This window comes from Lagopus muta, chromosome 2 (genome assembly GCF_023343835.1).
Source record: "Lagopus muta isolate bLagMut1 chromosome 2, bLagMut1 primary, whole genome shotgun sequence".
NCBI lineage: Eukaryota > Metazoa > Chordata > Aves > Galliformes > Phasianidae > Lagopus > Lagopus muta.
Window position 1 is genome coordinate 54,256,368 of NC_064434.1, and position 14,713 is coordinate 54,271,080.

At 38.7% G+C, this 14,713-nt stretch overlaps 1 long non-coding RNA gene across 1 annotated transcript; it reads left to right on the forward strand.

Moving 5' to 3' along the window:
• The first annotated feature begins 2,803 nt into the window (after positions 1-2,803).
• Positions 2,804-5,979, forward strand: LOC125689372 (uncharacterized). The gene is made up of 3 exons (XR_007375227.1): positions 2,804-2,862; positions 4,634-4,702; positions 4,866-5,979. It is a non-coding gene; the product is annotated as an uncharacterized LOC125689372 (long non-coding RNA).
• Positions 5,980-14,713: the final 8,734 nt, after the last annotated feature.

Consider the following 14,713-nt stretch of genomic DNA (forward strand, 5'->3'; position numbering starts at 1 on the left):
AAAAAAAAAAAAAAAAAAGCAAAAAAGCTCTTATTTCTGTATGGAGCCCTTGAATGCACAACACGGTCCATGTATCCATATAATAACACTACAAATTCCAAAGCAGTTTTTCAGAAAACACAGTGCATAGACTGTATGTGAAGAATTTGTGGCAAACTATCTGGAAAACAAAATGACATCATCTGAGTTCCAGCAGCTTCTGCAGATGCAGATCTGAAGATGCAAAAAATTCTCTGAAAGCAAGATGCCTATGGAGAAAGGAGGAAAGACTATGCTCTACTCTTGAGCAGAAATTTCTCTGTAGACTGTAAATATTGGAGTTTAATTCTAAGGTACTTCACTTACTCCTTAAGGGAAAACACATTTTTCAGTGTGACTGCTCTATATGCATGAAACGGAGGCAGAGAAGGAAGGCCAGCTGGCCATAAAGAAATAAAGACAGGAGCTGAACAGATTACAAGGAGATATGGAATGAAGAGGGAACACAAGCAGCAGGTTTTAACTTTCAGAAGACAGAGCAATAGCTCCCCATCTGTACTTAGCTTGAAGACCGCTGTTTCTCAGAAATGTGTCATCAGCACTGATATATAGAAGAGATTCTGTTTTCTAGGTCCTATCTGTTTACTCCAGTTATAAGTGCTCTTTTTCCAACAGTGCAATGAAAAAATGCTGTTTAATTCTCCGAACAAAAGGTGCCTATTTATTTTTACACAAAAAACAGAATATTTCAATAAACATGAGATGGCAATAAGCATGCAAGAAACACTATGTTACTCTTACTTTTCCATACCAGGTGCTTACTGAATCTTCTACAGCTGTGCAAACAAACAAAGCTGGGCTTGCCTATGCATGTGATACCTTCGAAAAAGGAATGGTTTGGGGCATTAGTTCTAGAAGAAGAAACATCTCATTGCTAACCAATCTTATTGCTGTGTGGTCCTCTAAGGCAATTCACTTAACAAAGCCCCAGATTTTGAGATGGCAAGATAATGTGAGGATAAATCAGTTGTCAAATGCTATCAACATGTAAGTTCTTTATTAACAGTAAGCATCATTGCTGCATTTTTATATTTGGGAATGGGAGAAGTAAAGCTACAGAATTTAGTGCAACTGAAACTTCACAACGTGTGTAGTTTGGATCTGCCCAGGAACTAAGCTATCCCAATCTTCTTCCATGAATTATTTGGCAGGCTTTCTCCCTATTCTCCACAAAAGTGTCAATTTTCAGTAGTAAATCTCAGTTCTGAATCCTCTGTTCTAATTCTGCATCCAGGCCTGACATAAATCATTTTATTACCTCCAGTGGACGTGTGCTGATTTCTGCCTGTTCAGCATCCCATCTCTGAGTATTTCCTCATATGTGCTGTTCATTTTGGTTTGAGTAGACCTCAATCCCCTATTAATTAAACAGAGTGATCATCTGTAGAAGGCATGATATGATTCCCTTATTACAAAGGAAACTCCTTTTCCTTTCAGATTCCTGGTAGAGTTTGGCAAGACTGCCTTTCTCTTTTTCTCATCTCATCTTGAAAACCCCCCAAGCTATGGTCAGTCATGTCATGTGTTACGTGGAAATCTTTGCCAAAAAAAAAAGTTGACTTTGTGGTAGTTGGTTTTACATGAAACAGTTCTCCCTCAGCTAATCAATGTAAGGGCAAAAATGAGGTATGATGAGGGAATCAGTTGGAGAGCAGTATTCTTCTGAGGAGTCTCCATTTTCTTCCAGAGAAAAGGGAAAAACTCACTGGGAAAAAGAAGCTGTTGTTGTAAATGCAAGTGATAAAGCTTTGAAGTGAATTGAGATGATGGCTGAAAAGCTCTAAAAGTATCTGGTTTCTGAAAGTTGTTAGATCGTATTCATTCAGAATTTAAAACACTGAAAACTGGTAGAGTGATGTCAGGAGGCAGAAGGGATTGTAGGGATTGTGCCTTTTGCTATTCATAGGAGAGGTCAGGACAGTTCTGTCAGTGTTTTCTCGGGGGAGGGGGCACGGTGAGGAAGAGGGTGAACTACCCCTGCCTTCAAAGGGAAATAACATAATTAGACACATGTGAATAATAAGTCCAAAGACAAAGGAATGCCTTTCTGGAATAATCTTTGGGGACCCCTGAAGTGAGGGGAGTGAGCATAGTGGAAGCAGGGATTCTGAGAAGGATGACAAGGCGTGGGGCTATTCAACATATATGCTCTTGACTTAGTCTTGCTAATAGGACTGAACTGGCCTAATAGGCCTAAAACCCCTTGGGTTATGGTGTGTTTGCAATTCTAAACAAATATTTCCTCAGTCTTGTCAAGTTCATTAACTCTTCATGAATGCATCCTCACACATTGTACAAGCTAAATCATCAGGAGCTGCCAGCAGAATATTGATAAAATATATATTTCTGTACACCAAGAAAGTGTGAACTTTTCATTTCATCTTTCTTCTAGTTAACAGACTTGGCATCTTCAGGGCAGGGTCTATAAATTGGCACATCAGCATTTTGATTAACAGATCTGAGTCAAGGACTTCTCAATAAAGTAGATTTTTTACTTTCACCTCTCAGTGTGTGGCTATCATTTTTACCTACTATAGGAACAGCACAGGAAATCCAATCCATTTTTCGTTTATTCTTGAATGAGCCAAGATTGTTACATGTATGGGAACTGCTGAGTCACGGCCTGAACCTCTGATTGATCACCTGAGGCGAGCCATGAGTCAGCCAGAGGAGCACAGGTGAAGGCAATTCACCTGTGCTGCTAGAAGGGGGTGGAGCCTGGCTGCACCCCTCCTAGACCTATTTAAGAGCTGGCTACCAGAGGGGAAGGATCTCTTCTGGAGATCACCTCTTTTGGTGTTTTGTGGTGAGCTCAGCCGAAGGGTAAGCTCTTCCACTTATTCTCTTTTGTGATCGTTGTCTACTTTGCCTAATTCTCTTGATTATATTGTGATTATAACATCTTGATATCTATTGATTATACACAATTATATTGTGATTATAACATTACTTTATCTAGAAATTACATGCCGTGACAAACAAAAATACAATAAATATGTCATTATAAAGTAATCTATAGAAAACTATGTAAAATATTTTGAAAGAGCCAGAATCATTCAATTGTAACATGTATACGTTAAAAGAGAAAGCTTAGGAACAGATTTTTACAGCGGAGTCAATTAAAAAATTCCTCAAAGGAAAGATTTGGTAAATGGTGTCCTACCTTAAAGAACTTAATCTGGTAAGAAAGTGAGCGTTGGGAAGTCTTGTTTCAGCTTACAGGCATGAAAGGAAGTCAGCCCTTCAATCAGTGAGAAGATTCTGTAATAGAAGAGTATTAAGAGTACTTATTTTCCTATGTATGTATCTTCATATGAACTCAATTGGATGTTAATTGTATGTGCTGTGAAAGAATGACTGTATTATGCATTTGGGACGTACCTAGTGACCACTAGCACCTTTTGCTTATACAAGAAACCTTAACTTTTCTCAGCTTTTCTTCTAATTCAGGCAAAACCAAACAATTCTGCCCTTTCCATGGGAAGGAACATAGTGAGGTAAACCCCAGGGCAGTGATGTACGGTAGTTTACAGCCAGTGTTACTACAGCAATGAACTACGAGCAACTTATGTTCTGTGTCCTTCCAAGGACAATTTGCAGTGGATCCTGTGGGGCTGATTGATGTTATCTCTGTATCTTTTTTGACACAGAGCTGAGCTAGATTTTTTTTTTTTTTTAATTCCTCTTCTTATTTCAGTTGGCTAATTCTTTTGGAAACTGCATGGATTGAACATTCATTTACTAGAGAAGATGGGATTTTTTTTCTTGCTGTCTGTGAGGCCAAACAAGAAATAAGATATGCGCACAAATAAATACACATGTACACATGCTTTCAGTGATGGCTGTACTCATTCTGGGAAATTCAGATGGGTTCCCTCATGAAGAAGACTGAGCAGTACAATAAATGGTTATGTTAGGCTATTTATTTAGCCTCCCATTAAATCTTTCGCAGGTATTATGTGATCAGAAAACCACTGAAAGATTCCTACAGCGTTTGTAGCTTCTCAGAAAACCCACAAGAGAAGATCTGTAAGGAAATGTCAAGAGTGTGTGGTTGACAAGACAAATGGCCACAATTTTGAAATGGACCTCAGGGAGAGGACATAAAGGCAGCACAAAAGTAATGATAACCATGTCCATTTAATGTCTTGAGCGCTGCAGATTTTTTTCCTCATGGCCTTCCATGAGCTCCCATGCCATTGCATGCTCACAATAATCCCACATAAAGGGCAGTCACTGAAGCGCTGTGAGCGTGGAGGGCTCTGCCTCCTCCAGCCAGGCTGAAGGGAAGGGAGTGGGGAAGGATCATGTGCTGATACAGGGGAAGCAAAGAAAAACAGAGGGAAAGAGATGTGAAACCTGATCCATCTAATAACATCAAGACTGATAGTGATTTTCCACTCTATCTAGCAGGTCAGATGATCTTATAATGCAGTGTTAGAGAGAAAGATGGAAATATTTTCATTTTCTCCCAGAGTCAATATTTCCCTAGATGAAAATTAATCACTGGAAAAGAAGCTTAAGGGGAGTCTGTCAAGGTTTATTTAGGCTTCAAAATAACTTTTTAAAACACTGGCTTTTGTTGTTGTTGCAGGTTTAGAGGTCAGAGTTTCCCTCCACAGCATTCTTCTCTTGACAAATGATCTTTGCAGCAAGTAGACAGGTATTTTTTTTTATTTTAAAGTGACTTCCTGTGTGTCTTGCCATAAGCAAAATGTTGATATGGCGGAAGAGGTAGAGCACCCATAGCCAGTTCTGTTTATGTCTCACCAATGAAACAAGACAGCTTTCATTTTTTCTGATGTTTTTTTTTTTTCCCTTAAAAGATCACTGCAGTGAATCTTCATCTAGCAACCTTCCACTTAGTTGAGAAGTGACTAGTTGAATTAAAATAATGCCTTCTGAAGCTATTTACTCCTGGAAACCTACAGCAGACTGCTTGACTTATTGGCAGCTTGCTGTCATCCATAGATGTAAAAGATGTAGAAATTTGCCAACCAGATATAAATTGCAAACTAAGCCTGAAAGAATATCTGAAGAAACGGTGAGAAGAAATTTTTCATCTCTGAAATATTTTTAATCAATATTTTCACTGGACTCTTTGTTTCAGACAGAAATTCAAGAAGAAATAGATAAACCAACAAGTCTACCCAATCAGCAGTATCTAACTTGGGTTGCAATTACATTATACAGCTACTTTTGGAAGAAGCCTAAATCTAAGTACCTGAAAGAAGCATGAAATAGCACAGTTTTTCCTCCATCACTTCATTCTCAAAACTGAATCAGATAATGATTCCACCCACAATAATAGAAACTGGGGGAAGAAAAAATGAAAGGAAAAAAAAAAAAAAAGAGGGAAAGAAAGAAAAAAGGGGAATGGGGAGAAGAGAAAAAAAAACCAAAGCACCCAAACCAATTCACTAGGGGGAGGAAAAACTATCTGTCCCTCCAAGTGACTTAACAAGAATGGAAGGCAGAGACTTTACTGAGGGTCTGTGATTACAAAATGTTATTTCTTCTTATCATACATCAGAACACATCTGTAGAAATTTTCTGGCTGAGATGCCAGAGATGTTTTGGTTCCCTTTATCATCATGCATTGATTATTTCTTGTTTGTTCAAGGCTTGTTTATGGTTTTACATTTTGTTTCTTCAGTGACTACTTTATATATTCACTGGTAGGTACTTAGTTACTTAGCAGAACATTATAAGTGTCTAGCAATTGTACTCAAAGGAAGCTTTGAGAGTTATTAAGAATAAAAATATTAGTGAGTAAAAAGTGTTTTAACTCCAGAGTGTTGCTGCAATTTCTTGGCACCCTCTACTTAAGAAGCATCTTAAGAAACATCCCAAGAAGTTACCTAAGAGTTACAAATTTTCATCTATGTGCACTACAAATTTAGTAGTGTAAATGTGTAAATATACTGATCCTATATGCAATGGAAGACAGTAGAACGGAAGACTATCTTGCTCTAAGTGGCAACTGTAGCAAAGCACTGTGCTGTTTCTTATGTGGAGCCTCAAATCCACCTGGATGTGCCATGCCTTCCAGGCTGCCAGAAGAAACTTCATACAGGTTGATATAAAATCTGCTTTCTACAACTAGCAGCCACTGTTTTACACCACAGGCTTAAAATCTAATCTGTGAAAATCCAGATACACGTGAGATGATTGCGTATGCTTCCGTGTGTATCTTGTTTGTTTTTCAAGGGTTCCCCTATCAGTCAATTACTGGCACCAGCCAAGAAAGGCTATCTGATAGGCTTCTGCAAAGCATTGCCCATGTTCCCTCTATGTGCTCAGAGGGGCTACATGATGCACGGGTGGGCTGTTTGCCATAAAGCACTGTTATGCTATTAGGAATGTGGCTCAGCCTTTCTGCAACTGGATGTGGGCAGGGAAGGGTGAAGTGGGGAACAGGGGAAGGGTTGAAATGAAGGACCAGACTGAATTCTCTGGGAACCAGGGATCACAAACCATGAATCATGCAGGAACTGCAGAGCCAAACGTTTGCATGAACGGAGCCCTTAACAATTAATTAATTGTTGACTTTTACTGCCTGTGCTGCAGATGTGCTATCATTTCTACAGAGCAGTCCCTCACCAATCTCTTTAAGTTGTTTACAAAAGTAACTGGTAAATGAAAAGAAAAAAAGTCCTTGTATGAAAGTTCTTCCACAATCGCACAGATGTGTAGGCGTGCACACAATGAAAATAGGAAAAAGGTTGAAGTCTGCATGATGTTTGATTTTATGAGAGTTTATGAATGTCTCTTGGAAAAGATTTCATGTCTTTTTCTCTCATGCTTCCTGGATTTTGATGTTTCCCATAAAAAAAAAAAAAGGCAGAATATCCCTTCATTTACAAAATGAGTTGGATTTAACTCTATAATTTGTAAATATTTATACATATTTCCCAAGAATACATGGGCTGAACTGCATTTTTTCCTGATTACTTATATGCCTCAATATATCATCTTAGCTCCCACATCTTGTACTTGCAAAACTGAACTTTCAGATGAAAAGTCTTTACAAGAATGACAACAAATTGGCAGGCTGTTGCAAAAGAAACAATCTAAGTGGCTTGCAATTCACAAACCTGAACAAATGTGATATGAAGATATTTTCCATTAGTTTTTCAGGTTTGTGACTGCAGAAGGGCTCTCTGACATTAGACCTAAGTCCTACAAATTAATATACTTACCATCTTCCATTTTGTTCAGCAGCTATTCCACTGCATTCAGCAGGGCTACACTTATATGTACCCTTGTACTCTATGATTCTTGTGAAAAGCATCTGCAGGAATAAAGCTCAGGTGATCTGAAGCCTGTGTGCAACACAGAGTACAGGAGAGTCATTTCATTTTTTTTGCAATATTTTTCTTTAATTGATATTTCCTATACCACCACAGCACTGAGGTATAATTGCCTTTTTAAACTTGTAAAATGGTAATGTAAATTAAAAACATCACAAGCAATGGCAGGAGGAAGGCAGAAACACACAAAACTGAAAGGATCTGAGTCAGGTGTTGAGAATCAAGTACATTGCATGTGCTCATTGCTGGATTTGCACCCAATCTCTGTTGCTCAAGACAACATCTGCTTCCAGTGCTGGGTAACCTCGCTGTAAGATCTTATGGCAGTTAATTCATTTTTCACTGAGTCACTTCTCAAATCCTTTTGAACAGGTTCATTTATGTTAATCAAAGCATTTTCTGAAATGCAAAATTGTTTCACTTTTATTTTTGCTTCATCGGCCTAAAGCTTTTTTTCACTATGGGTTCTCTATTTCACTGTGTTTTTCCTCACTGTTAGTCATTAAGGGGTATTGGTGTACATGTGTGTAAGTGCACATTTCTGTTTGATTATTAAGAAATGGATAGAAATTTGAGGTGCTTTGGTTATTCAGCTTAAGAGATATTCTTGGAGTTGACTGAAAATAGGTCTTACTCAAGGAAGACGCATTATATTTGAGAGTCTGATCACTTTTACTACTTTGGAGATACTTAAAAATAGAAGCAATGTATGTTTCTAACCAATTTACAGAATAGCTATAGTTATTTCCTTTTTTATCCCTCATCCTGCATGCGCCCATAGGAGGAGACGTCTCTTGATTCACCACACTCATTCCTGCAGTTCCGAACTGCACCAGTGTTTGTAGGATGTTTGGTGTGCCCAGTGGGATACACTCTGATAATTAATTTCAGACTCTCTGCCCAAACCTTTAGACTATCTGTCCAATCTTGCTGAGTTCTTAACCTCAACACTTCCTCCTACTGCACGTCCTTTAGGGAGACACTGGATACTCAGGATGAAATTTTTAAAACCAGTGTCTGCAGCCTTGTCAGTACTTTGCATGCGAGACCTTACTTTGTTGTTTGTTTTAGTGTAAATCTCTACCCTGCTCACGTGTGCACAGGAAGCTGTTTTTCTTATGAATTGTAGCCCTGCACTTGAGAGAAATCTTTCCTTTTTCCTTTTCTGGATCTTCTGTTTGCACCGAAGAAAGAAACTACTGAACAGTTTCAGATCCTCTCTCACCATAGGGCAATGAAAAATACATTTTTTTACTAGTATTTTCACCCTCAATTTCAGTTATCATTTAAAAAAGAAATGACCTCTACATCCTTTCTTCAGAAAACCAGCCTCAGTAAGCTGACCTAATAGAAACTGGAAGCCTTAACTAATTCTTTGGCTAATTCATGATTTATCTATGCCAGGGTGAAGTGTTCTACATATTAGCTGGAGGAAATACACTTGTAATTTGTAATTTTGATGAATAGTTACTAGATTTATTTATTTTTCAATGCTCGTTTTAGCAATTCATCATTATTTTGAAGACCTTTTACAAATATTGCCTTGAAACTTCTGATGAGTGATGAATTTGTAGAAGGAAAGCTGCACAAATGACTAAAGTTGGAAACAAAATTCACTAAAACAAAACAAACAAACAAACAAAAAACAACTGATACCATACCACTAAACAAGTGAACAGCAGTGCTGCACAAAAAAAGAGATTGCATATAAAATATTAATGTTTTAGGTGGTTTGCTCTGGTCCTGCTTGATATTACATGCTTATTTTACAAATGTTTTATGAAGGATTAATGAGCTACTGCAACACCATGACAGTGTAGCTGCTTCCCAAGCACAAAGCCAGGGGACAGGAGAGGAGTGCATGAGAAGGAAAAGTAGGTGACCTTGTGGCTTTGCGGAGGAGCACTCGTGCAAATGATTAAATGATTCCTTTACCCAAGACTATCCTTTTTTCCCCTCATGGCTGGTTAATAAATGCTCTTAGAGCACAGGCCACAATCACCTTACAGTAGAGTGCTCTAAGCATCAATAATCTGCATGATAAACTAATGGTTCTGAACATTCAGGAATGTGATGTCTCACAAAATGTTACTATTTTCTTATAGAGAGCACAGATCTGAGTTGACTGTACCACCATTCACAAAGCAAATGATGCAGTGTGGAAGACAATAATGCTTAATGACCCAGCATGATATGTAAGTTGCTGTTAGAAATCGAGTTTCTCCTATTCCTGGGTGTAAAAGCTAGAGTTTCTCAGAACAGAAAGATGGGGGAAAGGGGAGTCCTCAAGCCTGTATTTTTAGGGAGTGCCTTGCTACCTGATATTTAAAAGGTGGCAGTTAATAACTCTAAATCATTCTCTTTTAATCAACCCTGAAATAATAGGAAGAGAAGCTTAGACATTAAGAGGGGCTTTTTTTCCTCCTTCTCTGAGAATAATGAATTGGTGAAATGACCTCAGGGGCAAAGTTGTTGGGACAAGGCAGAAGGTCAGTCAAGGAGCAATTAAATGCTGTCCTGTGGGAAAATGGTAAGTGCAGTCCCAAAGAGTGAACTGAAGAATGACTAAGAGTAACAGAGGTAGAGGAGGACAACATCCCCCTGCTAGCACTGTTATGTAGTGTAATGTTCTTTCATGAGGAAGACACAGAATAGGTCTATTAGGACTGTAATAAATACCAAGTTATTACACCAAGAGTAAGAGGGAATTTGGATATAAACTCCAGATGGATTTAAAGTACAGTCTCATTACTTTCACCTCTCCAAAACTGTGTTTAGGAGAGGGCATGTGAGTCCAGGACATTTGTCAGCTGTGACTGTCCACATTAGCATGCCGCAAGCAGGTAGCTGCCTATGGATGTGTGGTCTGTATCAGTGCCCTCCATTCCAATGACATTGCCAGTGCTAGCAATCATAGACCCAGAACCAAAAAGCTTGGTGTAGCAGCAGACGCCACTTCTGCTGCAAGCAAAAGGCTAAAACAGTCAGCCTCATTTACACTGAAGTTGCACATTTGAGTTATAAATCAATCTATGCCAGGTTAAGAAGCTGGTACCAGCTCCACAGTCTGCGCTCTCAATTATGTAGCCATATCTATATGAGCAAATTAGTGCCAGCAGCTGTTCCTGCATCTGAGTCCAATCACCTAGGCTGCTGTTAGGACCGTTCCTGGCCATTCTGGGGGGCCTGGCACAGTTAAATTACACTCTCTTCTTGGAGGTCACTTGGAATTCAGCACATCAGAGAGCACTCCCAACTACCCTGTTTGGAGGGTAAGAGGGTTCAGCACTCAGTGCGAGGTGTTGGCCACAAAGCCAAACAATGGGGTCACACACTGTTTATCTACCTGCACAGGCATGGTCAGAAACTCTAGGAGATAAGGCATTATGAATCCTACTCTGAAGCAAAGATTAATTTCGGCAAGAATGAAGAGAGCGTTCTGTCTCTTTGTGGTATGACAGGATGGAGAAAAACTCCATCTGGTCTGAAGCTTTTTATTTAAGGATTCTAAACAGATGCATGTCTTGGACTAGAAACTCCGGTCTCATCTTTGAAATAACTCATAACTGGGCCAACAGCTACACAGTAATATTATAAAACAGTGGGCCAGCAGGATGGACAAGGATGCTATAACCAGGCACCACCACTGTTCCACCTCTGGACAGCAAGTCTGGACACCAAATCTATTCAGATCCACAAACCAAGATTTATGTTAAAAGAAACATGCTGTTCATGCAAAGTGGTACAGTGTCTGTAACCATCAGTCCAGCACAGAGACTTTGGTTGTAACAACACAGAGCTTGACATGAACTCCAAACCCACTCGAGAAGAAACGCATGCACAGAAGCTGCTACTTGTCCCTTTGAGAGCAGCTTGAAGGGCCTGGGCTCACATGTGTACAACCAGGTCAAGAGTATCGCCATTAAATTACAGTACAGACCTTCCTCAAAAACTCTGGGTTTCAGCAAACCAAACAGTTCATACTTGGAAGAATGATCATAGATGAACCAGAACACGAGGGGTGATGCAAAGTAAACTTTCTCATCATGTCTCTACCTTAACTATTTCCTCCTAACCCCTCTCCCCACCCCCCCACCCCCCCCGAAAAAATATATAAAACTAATTGTTCCCAACAGGTTTCTACCTACAGAACTACTAACCCAATAGTTATTCAATTTAATTGCTCACTAAGTTTTCAACCTAAAAGCTCAGAGACAGTTAGGCACTTAAAGAGGTAAATAGTTACTTGAATGATGTTAAGACCCTGTCAAATTTTCAGCGACATAAGAAAGGACACAGAAGAGAGAGTGAGAGCTAGAACCTTCTCTAAGCACAGCTCTGAAGACCTTCTTTAAGTTCTTTTAAGACCTTAAGACTCTCTTTTAAGCTCTTTACAGAGAGAGTGGTGAGGTGCTGGAACAGGCTGCCCAGAGAGGTTGTGGATGCCCCGTCCCTAGAGGTGTTCAAGGCCAGGTTGGATGGGGCCCTGGGCAGCCTGGTCCAGTATTAAATGGGGAGGTTGGTGGCCCTGCATGTGGCAGGGGGGTTGGAGATTCATGATCCTTGAGGTCCCTTCCAACCTGGGCCATCCTGTGATTCTGTAATTCTGTGATTCCCTTGCTATATTTTTAATTTTTCCACCATAGTTCTGGTGGATATCAGTCCCACACATCTATAATCTTTCTACATCAGACCGCTCTGTTATCATTACTCCTGTGACCTAGGAAATCCTACTTAGATTCAGCTTCATAGTTATATAACTAAATATACACTTGCCAATTTGTCTTTGCAGTACTAACCCTTATAACTATTGGAATTTAAAACCATAAAACAAACTAGCATTGACAGGAACCAACAAACAACTTCCCTCAACAGTCGAAGTCCCTACAAAATCCTAAATAAGAACCCCTAAACAAAACTCCAGACTTGCTCTGGCAGCTCTCAATCCAGTTTCATCTATTTCCATTTTCTAATCCTCCTTTTTGCCCATCAGCTGGTCCTTTAGCATAACATGGACCAGCTGCATCTCTGCCACTGCTGTTTAACCCATCTTTGTCTGGTTCCACACTTTAGCATACATGGCAAAGAGGGCAGAAATCCATGATTGTCACAGGCTGTCATTTTCTTCTTTTCTAAATGCTGTGTAGATATGGGATATTTTCCTTTGTACTTCAGCATGCATAGGAAGAAAAAATTGAGTAAATCATATTAGGTTTGAACACAGGGATGAGAGCTGGGTGCTGAGCTAGCCACTGTTTGCAGACAGGTTGATTCCATATGAAAGAGAGGAACTTAATTGCAGATTTATCTACTTTAGGTTATCATGAATTCAGTTTGTTATTCCCAATGTGCTATTGATTTGCTTGCAAATTTCTGCCTTTCTTTCTATTCTGTATTTCAGATTTAACACATAGAAACTAATTATAAATAGCTATTGGACAATGAAATTGAGAGCTTTTCTTCCAAGAGTTCACTAGGAAATCTAGGTCCAACCAGGCTCTTTCCTGGGAGGAGACATGTAAACCATTGATTGAAGAAACCCCAGATTTTAGAAGTTTTAGTTGCATTTTGGCCTGTCTTAGCCAAAGGATAGGGAAGGAATTATTTCACATACTGGTTTAAGGCATTGACCTCTTTAATACTATTCTTGCTGTGTAAGAATTTTAATAGTAATTCAGGAGCAGATGCTTTAGCAAGTACATTTGATACCTATATTTTATAACAATTGACTAATTAGATAAGGTGAGATGTGAATTTCCCTGGGATGCAAGTATTAAAACCAGTCCTAGACTATGAACAGAAACTGCAGGATGATACAGAATTTGGAAATCTTTACTACCATCGTTGCATACTTGAAAGTAGTTTTGGGTTTTACTATTATTTGTTTACTTTTGTTTTTGCATTTTGATAGTGTTAGAATCCTGTAACATAAATTAACAAGCACTGAACAAATCCAGAAATACAGTCTTGGTCCTGGGGGTGTTCATTTGAGTTCCACATTGTGCAAAGATTCATTTATCTGCTACACTTCAGGGTTATGAAAGGTCATTTTTGCCCAACACTTCCCTTCCTTGCCAAGTAAATCCTGATTGGAAACCAGAAAATTAATAAGATAGCCAGAGCTACTGGCTGGACAGATCTGTAATTAACAGTTGCTGTTTGGTAACTGGCATATATTTAACCATCGCAGTAATTTAAACCAGGTATTATTTCCATCACTGTTCTAAACAAAGTAAGTGGAAATGTTCTAGAATTATTCTGAAATCTAGTCAATGCAGAAATATGTTTATCTGGTATAGGTCATGAGTTGCTGGTTCTGGAGCATGTGGGTCTGTATTTTTTACATTTGTCTCTTTTTTTTCTTTTTCCACTGTATAAAAACTCATGTAAACAATAAGAGGACGATCCGATCATCTTAACATGTATAACAGTGACTTTTCTATACACAGAATGCTCTCAAATATATAATATAAAGAATTAAAGAAACAGAGAAAGATATTTCTCAACTATTTAAGTTTTACTTATCAGCATTTTAGTTGTAAGATAAATGTTATGTTTGTTATGTTTATCTTGTGTCCTAGATAGCTAAGGAGTTATACTAAAACCTTCCAATAAACTGAATTTAATCCCAATCAAAAAGTCATCCTTTGAGTCAGATGTGATGTCAACTTTGAAATAACAGTGTTTCATTATGAGGTATTGTTTATGTTTTATAAAGTTCATACGATCTTTGTGAAAGCAAAAATCATGAAAGCTCCTTTCTGAAAGCATTTATGTATATTATACTTATTTACAGCTAAGCTTTTAGTTGCTTTCCACTGCTCATTCCATCAAAAAGAACAGCACAGTCCAATTTGAACAACAAAACTATCGTATTGCCTGAAAGGCAGGCTCTAGCTTTCCATTTGGGATGAGCAAGACAAAGAATGTTGCAAATGTACTTGTGCCGAGATTTAATCAGTCCTTTCCTAGGAAATGATGAAGAAAGTTATTTTCAACAGAGCTGAGATACAATATTAGACTGATCCACCCACTCACAGCTGTCTTTTAAGCTATATTTCCAGTCAAGAAGCTACCACTCCACTGAACTAGCATGACTTGATGCAAACTACTTTTTATTTGCTATTATTATTTGCTGTGAATTAGAAAGGAAGACGACATAGCAGTAACCAGTGGCAACCATCCCAAAGCATGCAAGATTGCAGTACTTCCATTGCCCATACCTTAATAAAAACTTATATAAGAACGGACTGGTATGGAACCAAATGCTTTTTTGAGTTCTTGAGTTTCCAAAACAACAATCAATTGGATGAACCTGTCAGCATGCAGCAGCAGAGTGTGTCCAATTGTTGTGCAATATG